General features: G+C 48.1%; 1 long non-coding RNA gene across 2 annotated transcripts; it reads left to right on the top strand.

Annotated features, from left to right (window-relative positions):
- The first annotated feature begins 203 nt into the window (after positions 1-203).
- LOC136009093 (uncharacterized) lies at positions 204-20,868 on the top strand. 2 transcript variants are annotated; one of them, XR_010610325.1, is made up of 2 exons: positions 204-348; positions 20,341-20,868. It is a non-coding gene; the product is annotated as an uncharacterized LOC136009093 (long non-coding RNA). The 2 variants fall into 2 exon arrangements; XR_010610324.1 differs by lacking the exon at positions 204-348 and adding an exon at positions 16,986-17,297.
- Positions 20,869-26,333: the final 5,465 nt, after the last annotated feature.

Below are 26,333 nucleotides of genomic sequence, written 5' to 3'. Positions count from 1 at the left end.
ATATGCTAGCTATCTCCCAGGTGTTCCTTGCTGTGCTATTTCATTCCTGGATTCTCCGGGCTCAAAGGCTCCGGAAACTGAAGATGCTGCTTTGGGCAGAGCGGGGGAGAGGACCTGCTGATGCTGAATCCCTGAGTCATGTCCCAAATTCCCTGCTGCAGCAAGGCTGCAGGGTAACCTTGAGCTGCTCTCCTTCCGGCACAGAATGTACAGCAGGATGCAGCCCTGAGCTGAGCCCTGAGCTGAGCCCCCTCCAGTGCTCCTCAGCTCAGAGAGAGGGAAAAGCCAGCTTCATACCACAGTGAGAAGCAGCATCCTTCCTTCAATCACACAGGAACACAGCTGTAGGTAAGGACTTGCCCTGGAGCAACTGAGGTTTTCCTCTCTCCCTAGTCCTCTAGTTCTCCCTTGTATGCAGGCCTGAGATTCCTCACTGACCTTCACAGAGTTTCCTTGGGATAAAGGTGTTGGGGGTCAGTGCAAGTGGGGGGCAATAGTGCCTTTATTTAACTTCTTCACGCACAGCTGGCTTATGAGTGGTGTGAGAAAGCAAAGAGTTATTAAAAATTATAAGGGGGGAGGCATTTGACATCCGCCACCCTACTCAAATCCCAGCAACAGCATGATCTTAAGCTCCACTGCTGCTTTCTGTAGGGCATGTTGGGCTATGGGAGTAGAAGGCCCAGGGGCACCTGGGCTTGGCTTTGTTTGCCCCAGACCCTCCCCTTAAATTAGACAGAGCAGTAAGAAAACAGAGAATCCCTGAACCCAAGGACAGGAATGTCCTTGTGGAGAGCAGACTGGCAGCTGCTGGGGGCTTTCAGCAGGCTAAGCACCGATTTGCTGTGGAGCCTCACGCTTTGAGAGCAGCGTGGGTTAGAAATTGTTCCTCTTTGATGTTGGACCTCGCGCCCATTTCTGTTTCAGCCTAACTGGCCTTGTCGCCGTGGTTGTTACAACTCACAAAGGTGAAGTGGTGAGCTTCAAAACAGCCCCATGACATTCATCTGTGCATGTCCCATTGCTGCGGGAAGGGGACTGCCTGGCTCCCCCATCCTTGCAAACCTCATTGCAGCTGGTGGGTAAGAGCGTCTTGAGCAAGCCAAGTCCTTTGCATAGCTACCACGGCTCTCATCTGACCAGGAAGGTGCTGTGGGCAGGGCTGGTGATGGTCAAAGGCCGGCTATGAGTCATCTCAAATCCAGTGAGCAATCATTAGTTGGGGGAAGGGGTAATTAGACTGGCTTTGCTATCTTGCTGTTATGCTCAGGGCAGTAATGGGGTGCTATTGGTGCCACTCTACTTGTTAGGAGTGACTCATTGGGTATGTGTCACAAATGATACATGGGAAAAACTACCTGTGCTTCCTGTTGGGAGCTGAAAGTCCAGTGCAATGATGCTGCCAGCTGCCTAGTAGTGACAGCATCACCTGGTGAGGGTTCCCTTCCCTTTCATCTCATGTAGAGGGAGCTATCAAAGTCAGGTCTGCTCTCAGAATCCCAGAATGGTTTGGGTTGGAAAGGACTTTAAGCACACCCAGTTCCAACCCCCTGCCATGGGCAAGGACACCTCACACTAGACCATGTTGCCCAAGGCCCTATCTGAGCTGGCCTTGATCGCTGACAGGGATGGAGCATCGTGCCACCACTAAATCCATGGGTTATGAAACTACGCTGCTTCAGAAGCTGAAGGAGAAATGGCTTTTGACAAAACTAGCAGAGAATCAGAAGAACCAGTTGCAGAGCCCTGGTATCAGGGGCTGCCAAGGTCCCTCAAGGACTTTGTAGCCCTTGAGAAGGAATTTAACCTGCTGATCCAGGTCAAAGCTTCACGACTGCTCTGTGTCAGTAGTAAGCTACAGTGAAGTTTGATCACAAAGCCAAGGCATTTGCAGTACGCAGAATCTGTCCCCAGATCTGTATTTCATGGTTGGGTTGGCCCATCTTTTGCTTTAAAAGAAGACTGACTGAACTTTTATTCTCATTTGGGTGATTTTTACCCCATGGACTTGCAGATTCCAGTTGAACTGGGTCCGCTCAATAAACTCAAGAAATCTTTTAAAGATTCATTCCCTAACGTTTCTGCTTCCAGAACGGACTGAGGTTTGCAAATGTTACTGTAAAAGGTGGTCAGAGAAACTCTCCAAGACCCAATGTGTAGCTTTAGAATGCATCACTCTTTATCGCAGCGCTGGTGCACACATGAATCGCTTCGCAAAGGTGAGCGCACCCATTACTTGGGCAGCGGTTCTATATTTAGCATACTCACGCATATTCACAGTTTCCAGGGAAATGATTTACATATTCATGAGATTTCCTGGACCTGATTTTAATACTTGCATCCTAATTATGCATGCTCCTTCTTGCTGCGCGAGGGTCTATGGTGGTCTCTGATAGTCTTCCTCGCTGTGTTCACTGAGTGACTTCAGTGCTTGCGCACGCTCACAAGGTCCTAGTGCTGAGTTAGCAGTTGGCATGTCCTTGCTTCTGTTCTGTTGCTGGGCATCACTCTGCTATCATGAAGGCCGGCATCCTTGGTCTTATTTACTGTCTCCTTAGTTGTTATCAGTCCTGTGATGCTCCTTCCCCTGTCAGCTGAACATTCCTTTCTCTATGTGTTAGCAAATTAGAGCAATTTGCTGTATTCTACTGTATTAAAGTCACGCACCCTATTGTTATCTTAAACCCTGCAGGAAGTTTTAGTTAGTTTAAGCATACAGAAAGACAGCAGCAATATGAATAAATGAAAACAAAACAGTTGCTTGGATCTTTACATTCTTCTTGCACTCTGAAACCTAACTTTACATTGCAGAGGAGACTTAAGGTTTGCTCTTAATTTGCTCAAACTGTTTTTCTTTCTTCCACTAGAACAAACCCAGGCAAACCATGTTTGCCCTTCAAAACTTTGTGCCCAGTGCTGAGTTACTCAGTGTAATGAATGTAAACACAGGGAAGATTACTTACTTCCTTTGTGCGTGCTCTTCTGAGTTGGAATTTGATTGCACCAGTTGAAGAATATCTTCTTCTGTGTAAAACCACAAGTACAGAGCTCTGATCCCTGCCCTCACTTTGGTGGAGGGGTGCTGCAAAGGTGCGTAGCTGTAAAGCAAGCGTGTGGCATCTTCTGCTGGGATGCTGTGCTCCGAGTCTGTCGGCGTTGCTCTGTGGTGTCTGCTTTGAGATGGCAGATCCTGGGGTGGATGTTTCTCCATGATCTCAGGGGTGCTGAGCACGTAGTGAATGGATTGAGCCTGAAAAGGTGCTGAGAGCAGCAGCTGGGTGGTACTGCTCTGATGCCCAAACGCAGAACCACATTTCCCATGACGGTGCCCATCACCCCCTGCTCCATCTGTGCCCCCTGGCTAACATGCAGTTGTTGCTTGCCTGTGCAGGGGCACCCAGAAGGAGCCTGTGAGTGTCTCTGCATTGGCACTGAGGCAGTATCCGGCTTAGCAATATCCAGCTGGACCACTGAAGATGCAGTGGGAAAAGGGGAAGAGAACTGCAAAATATAATGTCATGACAATCCACTGGAAAAAGCTCAACACCAGACCTGTCAAAATTCTTCTGTTCTTCTCTCAACGGCCAAGAAAGGGACTGGTGAAACCAGATGGGCATTTTCCCAGGAGGTTTGGGAAGAAGAAAGGGAATAGCTTGGTTGGTAGGACACTAGGGAAGAACACGGCATGGCTTGCAAGACCCGCACGGTTTTGGTTAATCCCTGTTTTATTTTCCAGCCTTGAAGTGTTCCCTGGGTTTGAGCTACACCTTTCCAAAGCACGCATCCTGCTCCCAGGTACTGGGGGGGCTTCAGACCACAGTGTGAATGGCAGGTCCCAGGCTGGGTCAGCACCTGGTAAGCTCTCTAGGGCACTGCCTGCCTTGCACCACAGACCGGGTGCTGAGCAGACGCACCAGGACTCTGGTCTCTTCTGCTCAGAGCCCCATGGCAACTGGGGCTGTTCAGCCTGGAGAAGAGAAGCTGCGTGGAGACCTCAGAGCAGCTTCCAGTGTCTGAAGGGGGCTACAAGGATGCTGGGGAGGGACTCTGCATCAGGGACTGTAGCGATAGGACAAGGGGTGATGGGTTCAGACTGAAACAGGGGGAGTTCAGGTTAGATCTAAGGCAGAAGCTCTGCCCTGTGAGGGTGCTGAGGCGCTGGCACAGGGTGCCCAGAGAAGCTGTGGCTGCCCCATCCCTGGCAATGTACTGCATGGAGTGCAGAGCAAAGGCAGCCCCTTGGGTGGGAGGGGAAGGGGAGATTGGATGCTGCCGCTTCTTACACTGTTGTCATGATGATAGGTGACTATGAACTACACAAAGAAATACAGGTTTTGTCTTTTAGCAAGTTGCTTTCTTAGATAGAGGAAATCTTGTGTTAGCCTGGCAGTGCCTGGCACACTGCATTGTTTTTAATAAGCCAGAAATCTGCTCTGGGATCGTTGTGGCTGAAGAATTGATAAGAGGATGTTTCCATGTTAGGAAATCCTCTGGAAACAGAAGTTCAAAAAGCCTCAAAGCCACTAGTCTGATTTTCAAGGATCCTGACTGCCCACGGCTCCCATCACTCAGTGACACTGGAGGCAGCACAGTGTCTCCTAAATCACAGCTCTTACAGTGTTGGCGAGTTTTAATGGTGCAGACGGGGGGAGAACCTGGCTCGTAAGACGAGGCAGAGTTTATCCCACATTCAACCAGGCTGGTGCAGCTTGAGGCTGTTTCCTCTTGTCCTGTCCCTTGTTCCTTGGGAGCAGAGACCGACCCCCCCCTCACTACAACCTCCTGTCAGGCAGCTGTAGGGAGCGATCAGGTCCCCCTGAGCCTTCTCTTCTCCAGACTGAGCCCCCCAGGTCCCTCAGCCGTTCCCCATCACACTTGTGCTCCAGGCCCTGCATCAGTGCCATTGCCCCTCTCTGGGCAATGTCTCTCTTGCAGTGAGGGGCCCAGAGATTCCTATTTCCATCCCTCGGTTCTGCCGCAATGGGACCTCTCTCAGCCTCCTGCCTCCGGGGGATGGAGTGCCCATGGTGCACACAAATGATCCTTTCCAGGTTTCCTTTTTTGCCTGTCCCTGCTATTACTAACCCCATTTATCTGCTCTTCAAAGAGGCAGCCATAGAGAGCTGAACCCTCAGAGAGGGGAATGTATTAAAAACAAAGCAAGGCTGCAGGTGTAAAATGTTTGTCCTGCTAACACCTGAACAAACATCTCACTGTGCCCTTGCTTATCTCCTTCCCACTCACTGCCTTTATTGAGTCTGCTGTCCTGCTAACTGCAGACATATTAATCAGGCAGTTAGATTAAAGCAAAGTCACTGCCTCTGTTCTGCCTTATCTAGACCATAGAAATGTGTCATTCTACAGATCAGGGCCAGGCCAAAGGGGGTTTTTATACCTTTGTGATGACCAAGCTGCTCGCTGTTTCCTGTTTATAGGAATTCCCTCAGAGGGAAAGCCAGCCTCTTCAGTAGCTGCAGCGAAGTCCTCTATTGTCCCACCTCTGCAAATAAGTACATATAAATAAATAGTATTTTTCTCCCCTTCCACCTTATTTTCATCATTTGTGGCCTTTCCCCACAAATGTCCATTTTGTCCTTCGAAAAACAGATTGATGAAGCAAGCTCTCTTTTTGACCCCATTCCTTTTGCAGTTCATGGTTGCATTGGTAGTGGAGTATTGCAAACATCTCTCAGGCACCCCCCCCCCCCCCCCCCCTCAGTGATTTCTGCTGCTCTGCATCTTTTAGTCCTTGGTTTGTTACTGGGTTTCCCTTCTTTTGCCCAGTTTTGCTATGAAGAGGTTGACATACTGCCCCAGCTGCATGGGAAGTCCATTGCCCAGGCTGGCATCAGGATGGAGGAGGGAACAACAAAGCATAAACCTGTTTTTACACACACTTGAAAACCAAAACCTCTCCCTTTCCCCTTTGTTACAGTTTCAATGATAAGAGATAAAATGGGATGCATACCAGAGCTTTGAGAGGGTCACTGTCTGCCTGGTGTGCTAAAAGCATCTCCGCAGTGGGCATTCAAAACACAGGATGCTTCTGTGATGGAGTGAGCTGCGGGCACCATGGCAGCAGTGTACTGCTATGCTCTAGCTGGGTTTCGCAGTCCCCAGCTATCAGAGTACCTCTGGAGAAGCTGCCCTGGTTTTCAATCCCCTCCTTTTTCTATCCCTTGTTCCATTTCTGGTTCACTAAAATTAGAGGTGGACCAAAGGTATGTCCCAGGAACTGAACGTCCTCCTGCCTTGGGAGAGCTCTGAGTCACAGCTGAATGCAGGAGCAAATGTCAGGGCTGAGTAAAGGAGATGGGGCCACAAATCAGTGCAGCAAGCGTCTTACATTTTATAAGCAGCCAAGAAGAACACAGCAAAATCCTCACAGATTAATGCATAGCTTAGTACTTATGTACTACCTACATGGCTGTAATATTCATCACCCAAATGAATATGTTTACCAGTTCTGTATCTTCATCGATTCTTCTTCCTCTTTTGCACAGGATATAATTCTCCAAAGGCTTGAAAACGTGCCTGGTGAGTCTCCAATGCGCATTTTATTTGCTGATTTCCTGTGGCTCCATATAGGCATTTGAACTTCCACAGAACATCTCAGCAGGAACTTTCTTATCAGGATTTCTGAGACTCGCAAGCACATTCAGAGCATCCAGCAGAAAGCTTCCTAAGTCCCTGGAGACATCCCTGCTTAAAACCATATTTGATTTCCTGGCGGTTTCCTCCAAGAGCCTTTGAATGCGGGGAACAGTGCCATAAGTGTTAAGCTTTTCTCTACCCATTGCTACAGCTCCAGCAGGCACTGAGTCTTGTGCTTGTACTCACCATGCTGTGGGGAACCTGGTGCATTGGGAAAATGGGATTACTGCGACAAAAGGTTCCCTCTGCCTTTTGCACCAGGAACCCCTTTGCCTTAGGAAAAGCCTGTGCTTCTGGAAATGGCTTAGCGATAATCTTGCTGCAAACTGCTCTCTTAAAGGAGCTTCTCCTGCTCGCAGCACCCTGCACTGTCAGAGGGAGAGCACTGAAACAGATGCATCATGTCTGGCAAATTGTACAGTGCTAATTTCTACCACCACAGTGATTTTCTTTAAGTGGCTCACTGGGATAAAATAGAATGAGGATATAGCACATAAGCTGTTAAATATAAAGGAAAGATCTGTCCCTGCTGCAGATATGATGCAGGCTCCTTGCCTGTATGGCACTTACTCCTCCATATATTCCCTGGCAGTGTTCAAGGCCAGGTTGGATGGGGCTTGGAGCAACCTGCTCTAGTGGAATGTGTCCCTGTCCATGGCAGGGGTTGGAACTGGATGAGCTTTAAGGTCCCTTCCAACACAAACCAGTCTGGGATTCTATGTGTAAGTCCGATGGTCCCTCACCCTTGTGTCATTACAGATAGTCCATGAAGGCTACGTATGGTAGATAGCCCCCAAGTGAGTGGAGAGCCAGAAGGGGCTGGGAAGTGCTCATGGTTCCATGAACTTTGTGCACGTAACCGAGTGCCTGTAAGTGACAGGCAGGTCCCCAGGGTGATTTTGGTCAGGTATTCACTCCAATGCCATGTGTGCAGTAGCCGGTTTTGCTTGTTTGTATAACAAACCTCTCTCAGAGGTTTAAGCTTTTTAAGGTCCCCCCCTCAAGTGGAATTTGTAGTGGGTGAGATTGTCACTGTCCCTGTGAAGTCTGAGAGAGGGTGATGCGGCACTGCTTCCATAATGGCTTTGCACTGAAAGCAGGTTTTCATGCCCTCAGAGCAAAGATCTCTTTGTAAGCAGGTCACCATGTATCCTCCAAGACACCAAGGCAGGCAAATCTTGGTTTTCTGTGCAGCTAAGGCAGGGTAATACAGGGAAACCTCTCATCAGGTCTGGCGAGAGTCAAACACCAGCACCCAGCCCTCATGAGTGCCTGTAGAATAGAGCTTGTCTTTCCAAACCCAAAACCTTCATCGCTCGAATAGGAAACCCTTCACTTCAGGCAGGTGTTGTCTTGTGCTTGCAATTCCTTGCAATGATTTGCATGGAAAGATCTCATCCTGCTGTCAAAACATTTTATACTCTGCCACAGACTGGGAAATACAAAATACATTCAGATGCGGGAGGCATTCTGCTGCCTCCCTGCAGAAGCTGATCAGTATCTTCTCTCGCAGGCAGTGCTGCTTCAGTTAGCAGCAGACAAGCTGTTGGGTTTGGGCTTCCTGGGCTGACTTTATTTTTAGCTGGGAGTGGCATTTTTCCTCTGGAAGCTTTCCCTGCCTCACATCATGCAATGAAAGCTGCTTGCTGGCATGACACGTCCTCCTCCTTGCTACTATATTCCCTCTGCTGACTCTGTAGCCTTCAAAACATCAGTTGGCTTTATGACATTATCACACTGACTTAGTGCACAGTTTGTGGCCGAGCATCATGTTGGACATCTGCCTGTGATGGGGCTGGCTGGTGCTGGGGAGATGGGCAGGGAAGGGCTGCACAGGGGCTTGAGCCCACCAGCACACTGGAGCCCTCTCTCTGCAAAGGCCAGACACCCTCCACGGTTGCTGGGGAGAGGAAAAGGTGCACTGTGCATGGCTGCAGGTGAAGTGTTCATTTAGTGCCTTCACAGGGGCAGGGAAGAGATTCAGAGCAGCCTGCAGAGAAGGACTTGGGGGTGTTGGTCGATGAGAAACTGAACATGAGTGGCTTCAGTGTGCGCTTGAGCCCAGAAGCCCCCCATTGCTGGGGCTGCATCAAAAGCAGCGTGAGCAGCAGGTCGAGGGAGGTGATCCTGCCTCTCTGCTCCGCTCTTCTGAGACCCCACTTGCAGCCCTGTGTGCAGCTCTGGTGTCCTCAACATAAGAAGGACATGGAGCTGTTGGAGCAAGTCCAGAGGAGGCCACGAGGATGCTCAGGGGCTGGAGCACCTCCTGTATGGAGACAGGCTGAGAACACTGGGGCTGTTCAGCCTGGAGAAGAGAAGCTGCGTGGAGACCTCAGAGCAGCTTCCAGTGTCTGAAGGGGACTACAAGGATGCTGGAGAGGGGCTCTGCATCAGGGACTGTAGTGACAGGACAAGGGGTGATGGGTTCAAACTGAAGCAGGGCAAGTTCAGGTTAGACCTAAGGCAGAAGCTCTTCCCTGTGAGGGTGCTGAGGCGCTGGCACAGGGTGCCCAGAGAAGCTGTGAATGCTTTGTCCTTGGCAGTGTTCAAGATCAGGTTCAAGGCAACCTTGCCTACTGTGAGCTGGGTGATGTTAAGGTCCTTTCCAAGCCAAACCATTCTACTACTCTATGATTTATGATAGGATGCGCTGGGAGAGACCCCCTACAGCGACTGCCACAAGGCTGGGATTTTGGCCAAAGTCCTCGGTGGGAGATGGAGCAGACCCCACAGCCTGAGCTGATGGAGACAGGAGAGAATAATGGCTTTGTCTCATGTGGTTTGCTCTCCATGTTGAGAACACGTGCTTTCCCCAGCAGGGCTCAGGCTGTTTGCTGTCTCTCCTCCACCAGAGAGTTTGCTGCAATCTTCACCTCTTGGAGTGAGTCATGGTTCAAATGTACACTCCTGTTAAATAAAAGGGGGGGGGGGGGGGACGACGATGGACAATAAGTCATGAGGGCTTATAAGGAAATATTTAACAGTGTGAGGGAGCACTCATCATTTCAACATCGAATAAATCTGCAAGAGGTGGATGAACTCACCTCCATCTCTTTAGCCTGGTGACAGTTTATATCTCCATGATGAAATGATTTGCGCACTGACCCATCGGTTCTAAAATGCACGTCCTTCAATGTCAAAACTCCTCCCTGCCCTTAAAAGCTGCATCTCCAAATGTTCGCTGCACAGCCACGGACATTTCCAGCATCCACCTCTGTGATACAATTATGTGCGATAAATATTAGCACAAAGGAGTCCTGAATACCCAAGTCCTGGGCAGAATTAATGCAGTTCATGCCTCTTCTGCAGTCCAAACGTATCTTCAGAGACCGGTGATAACATCCTGAGCAGGCAGGTAGTAGCAAGCTTCATACTGAAAAGGTGCACAGATGCTCTTCTGTCCCTCTCTCCGAACCCTTCCAAATTAGATGCACAAATCTGGGTGCTGCTGCCTTCTGGAGGAGTACACTGCAAACGTGAGAGCCTGGGCAAGCAGGTCTTTGATATTGGAGCCTGCTTGAACTTTGCACTTTTCTTCCCTCACCGGATAATGTTATCAAAATCCCAGCGTTACAGGTCTGCAAGGTTGTAAGGCAAAACTATAAGGAAATAATGTATACTGTAGTCTACAGTGTATATACTGTATATACCATAAGGAACAGTCTGTTCTGCAAGGAAGATCTCCAGCCTGGGTCTGTGAGAGCCTGTGTGCCTGCGTGGTTTAAAATCTCTGTGGCCAGATATGCCATACTGGTTTCCTGCTCCTACTATTCATGCACGTTGGGGGTTTTCTGTATTATTTGCTTATGTGAAATAACCACTCATGAGCCTGAGCTTCCTTTTCAGCTTAACTCTTCCTAGAGTAATTTTTACTCCTGTTATTTGTCTCTAAATCTCACAATCCTTTAGTATTTAGGGCAGTAAGAACTGCCTTCTCTGGCACATGGGTTCAATAGATGTAGTAGTTCTTCATCTCCACGTTAGGGGGAAGGTACCCCCACGTGCTGGTGCAATGGCAGTCACCAAACATGCGAGACGTGATGGATTTGGCTCTGGTGGTATTTTAGCACCTGTGACAACAAATGGTGCAGGACAACAGCCCTCTGCCTTAGGCATTTGACTCAGCAAAGACCATTCGAGTGGAAAATGTATGTCCTTTTGTGGTTCTGACCAGCTCACAGTTGATTTCCCATTGTCATTGGTACTCTTGTCACTTCCCATGTCACTGATATGCCCAGATTACTCTGAGAAACACAGAAGGGCAACGGAGCTGGTGCAGGGCCTGGAGCACAAGTGTGATGGGGAACGGCTGAGGGACCTGGGGGGTTCAGTCTGGAGAAGAGAAGGCTCAGGGGGACCTGATCGCTCCCTACAGCTGCCTGACAGGAGGTTGTGGTGAGGGGGGGTCGGTCTCTGCTCCCAAGGAACAAGGGACAGGACAAGAGGAACCGGCCTCAAGCTGCCCCAGGGCAGGTTTAGATGGAGCTGAGGAACAATTCCTGCCCCAGAGGGTGCTCAGGCATTGGAACAGGCTGCCCAGGGCAGGGCTGCAGGCACCGGCCCTGCAAGTGCTCACACAGCGTGGAGACGAGGCCTCAGTGCCATGGGGCAGTGGTGGCCTTGGCAGTGCTGGGGAACGGTTGGACTGGGTGAGCTTGAAGGGCTTTTCCAGCCTGGTGGATTCTGTGGTTCTATGGTATTGTGCAAGCACATGCTCCTTCTTGAGTCTGATGTACCTTTCATAACTAAACTTCTGTTGTATATAAATGGGAAGGTTTCCATGGAAAACAGCACCGCTCCCGTCTAACATCCTTCTCTAATTAACAAAGATCATTTCCTGCAATGTATGGGCACCTAATTACCGTTCTGAGTGATCATTAAGATGTACATAGAGTTAGCAGGATCCTTGCTGCTCACTCATCTGGGGAGACCTAATACCCTAGGGAGAGAAAGCAGGGCAGAGGAAAGCACCCGGGAGTCCAGTGCTGTGCTCTAAATGTGTTCCCACCATCCAGCGAGGGAGATACAGCCAGGCATGGTCTCGGGGCTCACGCTTTAAACCAAGATACACATTTACCAAGTCAGTGATGAGCATGAGCGCACTCTGTGCTTTTTGCTGAGGTGTCTATGTACCTCTCATGCTCTTTCCTCTGGGGCTTAGTGTGATGTCCCTCAGCTTCAACATACCTCATGAAGCTGGGAATTTCCATTAGCAGACACCCAACAGCTCAGGCAGAGTTTGTTTCTTCCTCTGCTGATCTGACTGCTATCTGACTGTCTCCCCTCCTATTAATTCAGCTCTGACAAGCAACTGAGCTCTTCTTGCTAAGCCTAGGAAAGGGAATGCATCGTGTTATCCCTTGTCATATCTGACCCGTGTCTGGTTTTAATATGGCAACAGGGTGCATGAGAAGGTGACTGCTGTGCTCAGAAATGCGGGAAGCATTTGCAAGGAGTGAAACCAGGCCAAGACAATAGCTGGGAATGGCTTGTGATGAGTTACAGCACACGGTAAGGTTAGTCTTTTCCAGGTATGCCGTGTTGGAGTGTCACAGCACCTTGTAAATAATGACTGAGGAAGGAGAGGGTTTTTTTCTGGCAAGATGTAATTGCATCCTGCAACGTAAAAGCTTAGAGGACTTGTCATTTCATCTCCCTGTGTGGTACAACCACAGCACAACTTCCAGGTCGCACAGCCTTGGAAGCCATCCGAAACAAGAACGGACACTTCAATGGGATGGCGCAGGTGGGCAGAGGTGAAACCAAGTCAAGGAAAGAGATGCTTGGGCAGAAACTTTGTAGGACAGATGAGTGTTGAATCCCAAGAGCAAACGGGCAAAGCAGGTTTGCTGATGGGTAAAGATCAGGTGCCATTAGTTATTTTCCAAAGCAAAAGGGATAAATCAACAACCGAGGCTTGCTCCAAAGCATCGTAAAGCCCCGGACAGTCTCAGTGGGTATTGGAGCAGGTCCCCAGCACAGCCAAGCACAAGCTGACCCCAGCTACTGCTCCATTTCTCTCTTTAGTTGGCTCTTTCTGCTCAGGAGGTGCTGAGGGCTTTCTGCTGATAGCCAGCTCGCAGCCGGCACATCTCTCACCATGCTTCTGAGTGACTTGTGAGGGTTTGCAGCCACCTCCACCCTCACGAGCGCTGCTGCAAACCCCACGGGATGCTGCTGCGAGAGGCGCTTGCTCTCCTCCCATCCCTCCCTCCTCCTCTTCAGCAACACACGGATTGAAGCCCCCCCCCTCAGTGAGTCACATCAACAGACAGCCCTGTTATTTCTCAGGCTGAGAACTCTCAACGTTTCCTGCCGACAGCTATTTTGGGAATATTAAGCCCGAATGTCCTGGTGGAAAGGGAATTCAAAGGGCCACAAGCGCAGGGGAGTGAGTGAATGAACCCAAACAACTCAACACTAGAAGTTTTGTAATGCCTCTTTTTTAAGCACAGAGGGAGCTTTGATAGTGCACATGGCAACAAAGACTTTTGTCATGTAGAACATGATGAAAGCATCTCCATTGTGCCGGTGTTTGGGTGCAGGAGGCCAAGCTCGTAGTGGAGCGTGAGATAAAGCTGTTTTTAAGGCTCATCACTTTTTGACATCTCCAATCCATCAGTTCCTCCCCAGAGTTGTGTGTGCAGACAGCTCTGTCGTGGCTCCTGCTTCTGATCTTCAGCCTCCCCCAGCAAACATGCTTGGAGCACATGTGCTGATGCAAACTATAGGAGGAGGTGGAAGAGCGTACATTGACAGGTTGAAATCAATGCGGATGACTCATCTGTTTAAGGTACGCAAGATCTGTCCCCTGTCCAGCAGTCATTATGTTCCACACTCAAGCACAAAGGAGATGAATCCATCTATGAAATTAGGTTATTCCACAGCAATGTCCTTTGGTCATGATTCTGCAGGCGTTGCGCCATGCTGGAGATCACTGTGTGGTTTTGTTTGCTACCTTCTGCCTTAAGGTCTCAAAGCAGAGCAAGGTTTGAACAAGTTACAGATAACCAGGAGCAGTAAACGCTTCTCCTACAAGAGTTCTTTGGGGCAAATTTGCAATATATTGCATTAAAATTTGCATTTTAGAGTAAGATTCAGCTTTTCTAGGTCTGTGCAGTGAAGGCCCTGCCCTGTAGCTGCAGCAAGCCTTAGTGTGGCCCTGGTGCTATAAGGGTACACACACTGTCTAATTACCTTGAGACTGGGTAGCCAGCATCATTCAGATGGGGATTGTTTGTCCACACTACATAGAAGTGCAGTGTAGTACAGTGTACAGTATATTCCCTGTAGAACAGTTACAGGGAATAGAAAGGAAGATACTGGGACACACGTGGTCTGCTACTACCAAAGACTGTGGTGTCTATACTATGTCTATTTGGAATGCCACAGATTTCCCAAGTGCTCTTTCAGTATATAGGCCCACACTTGGGCATACCATGATGCCGGTCACATCCATCTGTACAATAGACAGTGTGGTTTCAGTAGGTAAACCAGGGACTGACTTTCAGGTGGACAAGCCATGGCTTGGTGATGTGCCTGGAGAGACTCATGTCCTTTGTGAGTGGCATGGAAAGCCCAGCAACGCGGGTGTGCTTGGGGCATGGTCTGCAACTCAAGTGTAAAAGGACCTAGAGACTGATCATTCCTGGGAATTTGGCAAGGGATTAAGCTTTCATAATGCCTAGCCAGGCATGGGGCTGGCTGAGCAACGTTTTCCCTATGAAACTCAACCCTTCTGGACCTGAAGCTGCTGTATGTAGTACTTCCTCGCTCCCCAGCAGAGTGAGTAGGAAGTTGTATGTAATCATTTCAGTTTGAAAGTGAATCTTGGTTCGATCGGGTTCAGCTTCTGTGTTTGACTTCTGCATTTATTTGTATATTCAAGCTCCACAAGCATGAGGGCAGCTGAGTGAATTTTAAACAGAGATGCTCATGTGCTGACCATCACTGAACTCCGAACAGTTTCTATTCTTGTGAAATCTGTACCATGCTGCTTTGGTACCTAAGTCCCTTTACCAGGGAAATAGAAAGGGAAATAGATGGCTATGGCGCCTATTGCATTATTATAATGGGCTACTCTACAGATAGGAAGCTATTTGCTGACAAGGCTATTGAACATAAATAATGAATAAATTAGAGTAAATTGTAATCTGCTCGTAGAGAATTCTCAGACAAAGGTGAAATTCATGCAAAAAATATTAGTTGCAAATGATTTGCTCAGCTCTAGCTCTTATTCCTGTGGCTCTGAGGGACCTTGACTACTCGTGAGCTGATAACCTTCAGTTCCAGCATGGCAGGCTAGAAACTCCTCTACATGGCTTATAGAATCAGGAGAATCTCAGTTTAAAGTGTTTATGAATATTCATGGCTTTCTTCATCTCCAGAGTGACCTCAAAGCACAAGGGGGCTTTAGTTGACAAGAAATCCAGGTCATTCTCCTTCCACCTTCCTGTCACTGGATCTCATGCAAAAATTCCTGTTGCATTATGACAGAGCGTGTCCCGGGTTCAGCAGTAGCAGTAATTCTTCTCCTTCTTAGTGGCTGGGGCAACGCTGTGGTTTTGATTTTCGGCCTGGGAACGGTGCTGATAACACCGAGGTTTTCAGTTGCTGCTCAAATGTTTGGTCTGGCCAAGGACTTTCTGAGCCTCATGCTCTGCCAGGGAGGAGGGGAGACCAGGAGGAAGCAGAGACAGGACACCTGACCCAAACTGACCAAAGAGCTATTCCATACCACAGCATGTCATGCCCAGGATGTAAGGGAGAGTGACCCGGGAGGGCTAGGACTGCAGGGTTGGACGAGGTATGGGTCGGTGCTCAGTTGGGTGGCGTGGGGCGAGTTATCGGTCGGCTGGTGTTGAGGTGTTGTATTCTTTCCTCTTGTTATTTCCTTTACCATTATTATTATTGGTGGCAGCAGCAGTGGTTTGTGTTATACCTTAGTTACTAAACTGTTCTTGTCTCAACCCGTGGGAGTTGCATTCTTTTCCATTCTCCTCTCCATCCCTCCGGGAGTAGAGGAAGGGCAAGAAGGGGAGGAGTGAGTGAACGAGCTGTGTGATTTATGGCTGACTTTGTTTAAACCACGACAAGCATCAGAAAGGGGCTTAGTCCATGCATGGTCCTAAATTCTGATGGTGAGTAGGAGAAGCTTATTTGTGTCTCTCCTATCTATGTTTGTGGCACCCTAATTATCACGTGGATGTGAATTCTGAAGTGGCCCATGTCCTCTCCCTGCCTATTCCGATTTCAATAAAATAAAGATTATAATCTCTGCTGGTCTCAGAAGGATGCTGTAAGACAAAGGCTTTTTGTCTTAGAAAAGAACCTATGAAAGCTCATAATGTCTCCTTAGCAATACAGATCTGTCTGGAGTGACCATAAGGGATTTTCAAGGTATTCTGGATGAAGTGCTTTGAACCAGTGGGGAACACCCTGCCCTCAACCTCAGAACTCAGGTGGTTCATGCAAGAGCAATTGGTTCATCTTTGAGGCAGTTCTTGTGCCCTGGGTTTTGGAAGCTCTTTTGGAGCAATATGGCTTGGGATGGTGAGGATGAGCAGCCCCTGTGCAGGATGCCCCGGACATTGTTTGTCTCTCACGTGTTTGTTCATGCGCAAGGAATTTCCAGAAGCAGCTTTCTGAGAGCCTGTGTCCCACAGCTGCCCTATGGATGTGGTTCAAGACCTGGCCCCTGTCACCCGCGGCAGCTCCCACCGCTGCTCCAGGTTTGGAACAGCCACGAGGATCCTGTCGCCTGAGCTATTCACATGACTGCTTCTCCCATTTCATGTTCCTGTGTGATTCCAGGGCTTTGTGTGATCTGCAGGGGAGCTTCTGCCAGCCCTGCAGGGGTTTGCCAAAGCATGCAGTGACAGCAAGGCACCAACCCTTCGCAGGAGCAGCTCTATCGATGGAGTTGGAGTCAGCCCCATGCATGCATGCAAGAGCAGCTTGCAGGGAGGATTTCTCTTCTAATCATTGCCAAAAAGCTTTTGCAACCAAACAGAAAACTTTACTGCTTTGAAGGGCAGAGGTTAAAGGTACTCAGAGATGTCAAGGAGCACAAAGGTGGGATCAGAGTCAGCCATGAGTAAAATACAGACTCCTGGGCCCACAGTGTAAGTGGTTCCTCACCACTAGTCACATAACAGGTTTGTTTCTCTTCTCTCACACTTCTACAGCATATTGCATACGAGATTCCACTAAAGAGATGACATGACACAGTATCAGAGCTTTCTCTTTTTCCATCTCATAGCAAGAATATATAATAATCTCTCTGGGAAGCACGTCTCAGGCTATCTCCAGGAACAATAGATGCTTGTAAGGCATCCAGTGAAGTCAGAATAGCTGGAGGCTGTGAGTCACATCACAACTTCTTGTGCTTGCATAGTGTTTCGTTTGCAGACTGATCTGAGCAGGAGACAGGAAATAACCAGCTCTATTTATTTTTAATTGGCTACTTCTCAAGTTGGTGTTTCCTTGAAAACCAGGACTTGCCATTTTAATTGTCACACTGGGAAAAGCAGGATCATGGCGTGCAAACAGGGGGCCGTCTGTGCGTGCTTTTGCTCTTCGGAGCGGACCATGGAAGCAGAAGAGGAGTACTGGGAGTCTGGAGGACTTCCATGACACTGCAGGTGGGGTAAGATGGAAGCAGCTTCTGGAGTGGTCTAAGTGGTGCCCCAGCTTGTGCTACCAGATCATCACAGAACTCATGGGACCCAATTCCTGTTTCTTGTGTCTGGGTTCAATTAGAGGGGGACCCTAACTTGATATGTATTTAAGATATATATTCAAGATATATTTTGCTGCCTATCTATGACAGCAAATCTAGCATTAGCTTAGGCTGGCTTGGGAAATGAGATCGTGTCACCGTACCTCATTCAGGCTGGGATGAGGACCCTAACTGTGTTCTTCCCAACACTGTGGGCAAAATCACAGAAGTGTTATATATATTGCTCTTAATTATGTGTTGTGTGGGCTTGGATTTGAGGAGGATGTAGAGGAGGCCAAGAGCATATTTGTGTTTGCTTTTACCCTAAAAAACATTTTAAGCTGTTTAAACCCTATCATAATGTCCAGAACCATACTTGCTGGAGAGGGTTTTCAGCATTCCCTATGAAAGTGTCATTTATGGTCATCTGAATTGCCTGGATTTGGTGTGAGGAGGAGGAGCTGGGCTTTGTTTCATTCCAGACTATGTGAGTGTCACTCACATTCTGCTTGGCTGCTGTGTGCTACCAGGCATAGGAGAGGGAGTGCAATAGGACATGGCCTTGACTAGAGGGGCAGGTAACTAGTTATGGCATTTAAATCAAGACTTGGGTTGTCCTTTTTCCTTCACATGGTTTAAATTCATGGTTTAAAGCTGGGTATTACGCTTTGGTGTAGGGGGATAGAGTCTGTATTCTACTTGCCTGAGATGTTCAGCTGAAGTCTGCTTTGCTACTAGTCTCAAGGAGGATGCGTTCAATGGACTGAGCAGCAGAGCTGCTGAAGCAGAGCTGCTTCAACCCAGAGATTTTACCTTTGCAGTTTCTGTGATTTAAGAGACTCTTTGGAAACTGGAGTAGTTACTGATAAAGAAAACCCCTTTTATCTCCTTGCCCCTCCCCTCATTGCATCCTTGTATACATACTCACTACGCAAGCGTGAGGACACACACTTGGGCTAGGCAGTACTGAGCTCCAGTGCCTTCTCCATCTGACCTTTTGTTTTGGAAGGGCCCTTCGCTGTTGAGCTTTAGGATATTTTGGGATATCAGCTCTCTTTTCTGTCAAAATTCTTTCACTCAGGTTAAAAACACTGGAATACGCAGAGCAAAAAATAGCAACTATTTGAACCCAAAGCTGCCCCTTGCTGCATAAGCACCCAATTGTTCTCGCCTTGTCTGAGCTGATGAATATTTACCCCTTTCAGTCTCACTCCTTTTTCTTCTCTGGGGCTTCCCCTTTCACTGTCACCCAAAACTAATTCATAGCCCCCTGCAAAAAGATCAACAGAAAGCCAGGCATCTCTGCCCAGTCCATCTGTTTAGTGTGGTTTAGTTCATCTTGGGTCCGCTCCATCCCATAGCATAACCCCATGTTTCCCACCTACATCTCTGGAGCATGACCTTGTTCCATTCTTCTTGCACAAGAAATAACCCATGCCTGAACCTCTTCCTCAACCCTGTCCTGGGTCCAAAATCAGGCACCCAAGGATGCCCGTGCCCTAAATCACCTCTCTGTAGTGGTGCTGACCTTGTTCCCTTGTGCATCTCCTTGCCGAGCTTATGGCATCTTGTAGGCAGCATGGATGGGGCTTTTCATGCTTCTCCAGTTCATTTCTCTCACTGTAGGGGTGGCTCAGGACCCTCCACCCATACTGCAGGGCTTTGGAGGAGAGGAACAGTCCTTTGACCATCTGCATCCTCTTCTGTATCGAGAGTAACCCCTGAGCCCAGAAGGGAAACGAGCCCTGCATTGCCCTTTTCTTTTCCTCTGATGAAAGATGTGGGGAAACAAAATGTTTTGGGTTGAAGAAAATGTTTCTTTGGTTCAAGAAAGTTTATTTTTTTCCTTGCTGGAAAAAAAAGAGAGAGAAAAAAATGGTTTTGGACAACTCAGACTGATTTTTTTTTTTTTCTGCTTTTTTTATGGTTCTGGCCACCTAACTGAAAATATCAATTATTTCCACGGCCACAGGCCCTCTGCCAAACTGCTGCTCCCGAGTAGTGCTCCAGCATAGCCTTATGGATTTGTTAACACAGCAGATTCAGCCTCGGCTGTTCGGCTTCTGTAAACAATGTTTTGCTCCTCTTTATGGTTCCTCCTGCCTCCTCAGAGCACAGTGCTAACGCTCCCTGCACATCTGCTACCTGAGGGCTTTTAACCGCTTGACCCAGCCACAACCCAGGCACTCCTCTTCCTGTTGGAGCTGCACCCTTCTCAGCCTTTGTGCTTGTTCTTGGTGTTGTCATAGACTCATAGAACCATAGAACGGTTTGGGTCGGAAGGGACCCTCAAAGCTCATCCAGTCCAACCCCCTGCAGTGAGCAGGGACATCTTCAACCAGATCAGGTTGCCCAGAACCACATCCAGCCTGGCCTGGGATGTCTCCAGGGATGGTTCATCCACCACCTCTCTGGGCAACCTGTGCCAGGGTTTTACCACCCTCATTGTACAGAATTTCTTCCTCGCATCCAGCCTCAACCTCCCTCTTTTAGCTTAAACCCATCACCCCTCGTCCTGTCACAACAGGTCCTGGTAAAAAGTCTCTCCCCATCTTTTTGATAGGCCCCTTTTAAGAACCGAAAGGCCACAACAAGGTCTACCCAGAGCCTTCTCCAGGTTGAACAGCCCCAGCTCTCTCAGCCCGTCTCCAGAGCAGAGCTGTTCCAGCCCTCTGATCGTTTCTGTGGCCTTTCTCTGGACCCTCACCAACAAGTCCACGTCTTTCCTTGGAGCTTCCATAAAGCTTCTTTAAAGTGCTATAGAGGGAAGACCAAAGCCATCAAGGCAGGTCCCAGCATTTGGAGGTTCTCTGGACTATAACCCTTGTGGTTTTCATGCCTACGGCTGGATTAATGCACAACTTTTTCCTCCCAGAGCAGGTGTGGCCTGACATCTGCCGACCTGGCCTGGGTGGTTTTGGGCTGTTTATGCCATTTTTGATTGCTATAACTCCAATTTGCCATAGGTTTTGAACCGCACACAAACCACGCAGGATCTGGGAGCTGCAATCCTCAACCACAACCAAGGATCTGGAGCATGATATCCTGATGAAAAATGATGTTCTTTGACCAGCACATGCTTATTCATGAAATCCATTGCTTCTGTTGTTTGGAAGTCAAGATGACGTTTGGTTGCCCTCTCAGGAGTATGGGTGGTGACACATCCCCCGTGCCACAGAAGTCACTAAAAATACCATTCCTGCCGCAAGGATTCACCATGAAGTAATGCATGTTTTCCAGGAGTTTTTGTTCATGCTACACTTTAATGCATAAGGCAGGGGGGGTTATTCATTAGATAATAGATACTTCAGGTAATGAAAATTCATTCTGTGTAGCAGAAATACCAAGAAGTGGCTTCTTGTAACTGTTCAAGGGCTCGAAAGTGGATACTTGTATGCTTTCATGTTTGATTCTTGTTCCACATCACTTCAGAAGCATAATTTTTGTTGACAGAAAATTGGCCAGGCTTAATAAAACAAGGTATTTCTATATCAGCTTCTGGGCTCTTTCTAATGCGTTGTCATTTTAGGAGCTAATTGACTTCGTAGGCAAGATACGTGGGGACCAGATTTTCAAAGGCTTAGGGTGCTGTGCAAAGATAATCCATAGGAAACTTCTTTTCCTTTAATGCTAAGATTGATCAAGAGGCAGAGCACCACTGCATGGTATCTCAGAGAGAGAAATCACATATTTAAACTCCTGGCTCACATCACCCTCCTGGCTTTCACACATGGGTGACACTAGAGCTGTTTTGTCACTGTCTGGAGCATCTCAGAGCACCTTCTGGTTTGCGTAACAGGAAGCCAGAGACATGACCCACTTGACATAGTTCCAGATCCCTTTAGAGGCTTTCTGCCTCCATCTCCATGGCAGCTGTATCATTTCTGATCCCGCTACCTCGAGAGGAACCAGAGCTCCAAGAGTTGCCGAACCCAAGGGGAGCAGATGCACTCGTTCTTAGGATGTTACTGTCTCCCATTTTGTTTTGCAGGGAGTAGCAAATCACCCAAGAAGGCTTCAGAGCCAGGCTGTCAGAAGATATTATGTAAATTAGCAAATCACATGGGCTTGTATTTAGGGCAGGCGAGTGAAAAGAGAGAAGTGTTGAGCTGTGACGGAGTCTGAATGAAGTGCCTGACTTTGAGGCACAAGGTTGTCAAGTGACTTCCTCACCCGGATGAGCTGTAAGATTGGAGGAAACCAATCGTGTGTTAAGCCTGAACTTCCCAAGGTGAGTTATATATGTATGCACACACATAAACAGAATCAGGACATATAAATACCTAGATACACACACATTTTACCTCTTGGGAAGCTATCCTGGGGAAATTACTGCGTTTCACAAAGTCAGGGATTGCTTCCATTTAAAGTATCTCATGTGCTCCTTCCCTTCTCATAACATTCAAACTGCAGAGTTCAAGAGCAGTCTGGTAAAGCTTTGGAAAGGGAACCGATGCCATTGCTTCCACTTTTGGAAGGAGACCCTTTATACCCACTGCTCTACAGATTTATTCAGCTCATGTTTTGCATTACATTTCTTGTTAATTATCAGAGACAGCACGAGATTGATTGCTGAAAGGACATCCAATGCTCCCAGGCTAGCCCTTCCTCCTGGTTCTGCAGAGAAGAAGACCGCTGCAATCTGTCAAGGTTTGCAGGTAAAACCAGAACTGCATAGAGGTGGCTCCAATCTGAGACCCTCCATGGCTCTTCCCAGACTTGCTCAGCAGCTCTGGAAACATGTTTGGACAGAATGGGAGACCATGTCCACTCAAGCCCTGCTCAGCACTGGCTATGCAGAGTTGTGTTTTCTTCAGGTTGCAGTCACTTGGCTAACTGTCTTACAAACAAGTAACCACAGCCATGCATTGCTGGTCAAAGAGTGGAAAACCTGTTTCTGCTTCCCTTTGCAAATCAGAACATCTTAGACAACACACTGATAGTACAACCTGTCTTACCTAAATGTGCAGAGAGGCATATTTCTCTGTTCATGAAAAACAGGGCCCCTGTCTCCCAAGTATTGCAGTGCTTGTGTGAAACATGGATGAACAGGGGTGAAGAGCAGCAGTGTGAGGTCTAGAGCTATCAGGCGAAGGCAGGTGGAGGTCATACAGGAGGCAATTGCAAGTACGGTACAGTAGCGTGGGTTCCTGCTGAATTACTGACCATAAACACCACAAAAAACAGGGGCAGCATCTTCTTGCAGCATAACCCTGCTCTGATGAGTATGAGCCTGTTTCCTGTTTCAGGAGGCCGTCTAAGCAGGAGTTCGCGTGGGTCCTAAGCGTTAACTGCTCTTCATCCACCGAGCTCTCCTCTCCTGGCCAGTCACACATTTACTGCCTGTTGTACCTGCAGAGCTGGACACCCTGCTTGCAGCCCTGCAGACTGTCACGTCTTGAAGGTGTTGCCTTCTAATGGCTGATACGGGAGTGGGATGAAGTGATTGAACAGCAGCAGACTCCAAGAAGGGATGTAGGTGGGCATGTTTCCTTGAAGGCAAAGCTCCACAGATTCACAGGCTAATAATAATAATAATACCAGTGGGTTGGAAATACTGTATTTTGCATGTCAGCTTTCCCCAAAGATTTCCGTACATATATTTCACTGAATTACAGCTTACTTATACATTCTGTAACTACTCAAGTTCACGGGCAGCACTTGACTTCCTGTGAACAATATAAACCTGCCCATACCCCCCAGTGCAATCACTGAAACAGTTTGTCAGTGTCTGCAAATGGAAATGGAGCAAATACTCCCCAAAGCCCTGCCAGGTCACTGCACTGTGCTGCAGTCAGCCACACGGCAAGCACTCCTCAAAGGAGGGGAGGAAACTCCCCTTGCACAAGCCTTGCTCACACCAGCTTCTGGCTGTCTCTCGCCCTCAGCCCGCATTGCCCTCTGTAACCTGGAGCTAAGAAAGCACTTCATCTGATAACACCAGCGAAGATCAGAACATTTGGTTTAGATTTAACTGGAAGAATAAGCAGCCCGGCTCTCTGGAGTGCCAGGGACGTGATCTAGTGGCCCGCACACACGACCAGGAGCTATAAATTCCTGTATCTTAATCCCAGCACTGACAATTACTTCTCCTGTGACCTTGAGCAAATTGCTTAACATTTCTGCTGCTGCCTTTCCCTGTTGTGAAGTTGGGAATCCTGCCCCACCAGGCTTTTGTGAGGGTTAATTATTTAATGTGTGTGCTGAAGCGTCCTTCTGCCGGGGTCTGATGTATTCTGTGTGTTTGTTGCTGCTTGACCTTGTGTGGATGTTCAGAACCTGATGAGGAAACCTCAGGCAGCAGTTTCATCTCAAAAAGAAGTCATCCAACAGGCTTGGGGCAGGAAGAAGGAGTAAATGCAGGAGGCTAAGGGAGACCAGAGACCTGCCAGACTGTCTTTCCCCTAGGAAGTTCTGTAGGAGCTATTCCAGACTGGAGGGAGAGGAGCATGGACATCACCATCTGTTGATGCCTCAGACCATAAGGAGGTTAAATCCTTTTTCTCTGCCTAATTGCCTGCTGCAGAAAGCGGGGCTGTGGCTTGGAGGTGGAATGTTGCTGCAGATGGGAAACATGGAACGTATGCTGCTTCTAGTTCAGGTCTGCAGACAAAAAGTAGCCCAAGATCTCTAAAGGAGCGTGGAATCAGGACCTTCATGACAGCTGTGCTCTGAAAAGGGGAAGAGAGAGAGAGAAGCAGCAGCATATGCTCCAACTGCTTCACTTCTCTCCACACTTAGATATCAATGTTACTTCATGTGCCATTAATGAGACTTCCTGGTCTACACCTTATCTCCCTTGTCAGGGTAAATTAAGTGTGAAGAATTCCAACAAAGCAGCGCTCCGGTGATCCCAGCATTAACGAGCTCAGCTTTGCTGAGACCCGAATTCAGAAAAGGGCTTCAGCATCAGCTTAAAGTTCAGCATGTGCTCAACTGAGCTGCAGCCTGAGACAGTACCATGCGAAGGGCAAACCTCCAAGCTTGGGCTCCTCAACCCTCCAAACTCAGGTTAGTAGCTCTGCCCTGGCCAAATGGTTGTCTCCATCCCAGCAGCACTGCATGCCTGAACAAATAGGTGGTGTGTGCCTTTCCTTTGTCACTGATCTTCAGCTTAAGGGGAAGTCGTTCATTTGGAACCCAGATTTTCCAGCTGAAGTGGCTACATTTTGGCTTCCAAATCTGGCTGCTTATATTTGTATGTAGTTGGGCAAAAGATCAGCTCTGAAAGCTTTGGCTCCAGGCAGAAACTACATTTCAAATGAGCAAACAGCACAGAAATGTACTGCACTCGGAGCTGGGGAAGGGGAGAGCTCTCAGAGCTGGGGTCATATATGCTCAGTCTCATGTTCCCAAACTTGAAGGACATGAGCCATGGAAGTCAAAAGCCTAAAAGACAGATGCATCACTGAAGGAAAAGGTCTCCACTCTCCAGGACACATCTAAAACTAGATCAATACTAGATTTTGCATAAGGTCAATTGAGTTGGAGACTCTCCCCTCACTAAAACCAACAGGATCTCATTCCCTTTAAAGGTCCCATGACATGCACTAAAATAATAGTATCTGGAGCTTTTGAATATTTTAGCTTTTGATGCTTGCCCAAATTTGGAAGAACAAATGAGTTCCAAGCAGGAAGGGGGAAAAGCCCCAAACTCCAGTGCTCACTTTTTCACTGGATCAAGAAAGGTTCGGTTTGGTTTCTGTTTGAGGGGGGTTATTCAGCCGTACTTCCGGGTTTATTCCAGGTGGGTTTGTGCACTCCAAAATCAGCATTAACGCAAGAAGTAGCATGGCACAAAATAATCTAAGCTTATGCCTTCAGAAATACGCGCTGCTCTAAAGATTCCTGCTGTGCAGAGGTCTGAGGTCTGCATATATCTTTACTGGTGAACTCCTGCAGGAGCAAATAGCAGGCAAAGGCAGGAGTTGAACTGAGTGGCTTGTTACTGCTGCAAGGGAAATTCAGCCCCTGCTGCTGCCAATTAGAGGGCTAATTGAGAAGTGGATCCTTAACCCCTCCACAAAACGCTGTCTCAAGGAAATTTCCTACTTCTCTCAATGGCGCTGTGATACAGAGGCAGGCAAAAGCTGCGCTGACAAAGGCTGGGATAGGCACCAGGAAGGAAAGTGCTGCTCAGGAAGCCAAGTATGATGCTTCAGTGTTTAGGCAAAGTTTAAAGAGCATATACAATTTGGCAGAAAACAAGAACCCAGGCCTGTTTTCTCGAGATTCAGGGGGTTATGTCCCAAAGACCAGGAGTAAGTTATGTCTTAGACTGCTGAGTTTGTATTATTACAAATCTGGAGTATGGCGTGCTGGCCTTTTCCCATGGCAGAAGCATTTCAGGCTCTCCTTTGTCGAGGCCTAAAATAATGTTATTTATTTAGAAACTCTTCCGGAGTGCCTGTTTAGTGTTCAGCACCCCGCCGTTGCCATCTTCCCTCTCCATCCACCGTCTCACCCCAAAAGCCAACTGAGCTGATTAGTTGTTAAGACCTAACACATAACCGGGACTCTCATGTGAAATCAAAAGATTAAATGTGGATTGAATCTCATTGCCCACTGGTGGAACTCGCACTGAAATTGTTTAAGCTTAAACTAGGGATGAATTTGGCTCGGAAGCATTAATTGGTTTGGGTAGCTTGCAGTTCTTTGCCTGAAAGATATTAAATAATCGCTTATTTGTTGCAAACCAGCCATACAGCAGGACCAGCATCTGGCATGGAAGGAAAGAAAAGCAAACTACCTAAAATTGCCAGGAAGCTGTAATCCTCAGGGAATTTTCTCCTATCTAAATTAGAGCTAACCCAGTGGCAGAGGGTTACGTGAGGATATTTTAATAGGAAGGAGCGAAGAAGATCTTCCATTGTGATCAATCCCGCAAGTTCCCTCTGCTCTGGGTAGAAGCATGATTGAATCCCAGGATAGGAATATATCCGAGCCGCCCTCCAAACCC

Source organism: Lathamus discolor, chromosome 2, assembly GCF_037157495.1.
Source record: "Lathamus discolor isolate bLatDis1 chromosome 2, bLatDis1.hap1, whole genome shotgun sequence".
NCBI lineage: Eukaryota > Metazoa > Chordata > Aves > Psittaciformes > Psittacidae > Lathamus > Lathamus discolor.
The sequence above is the reverse complement of the archived record's forward strand: the minus strand, read 5'-3'. Positions and strand labels throughout refer to the sequence as shown.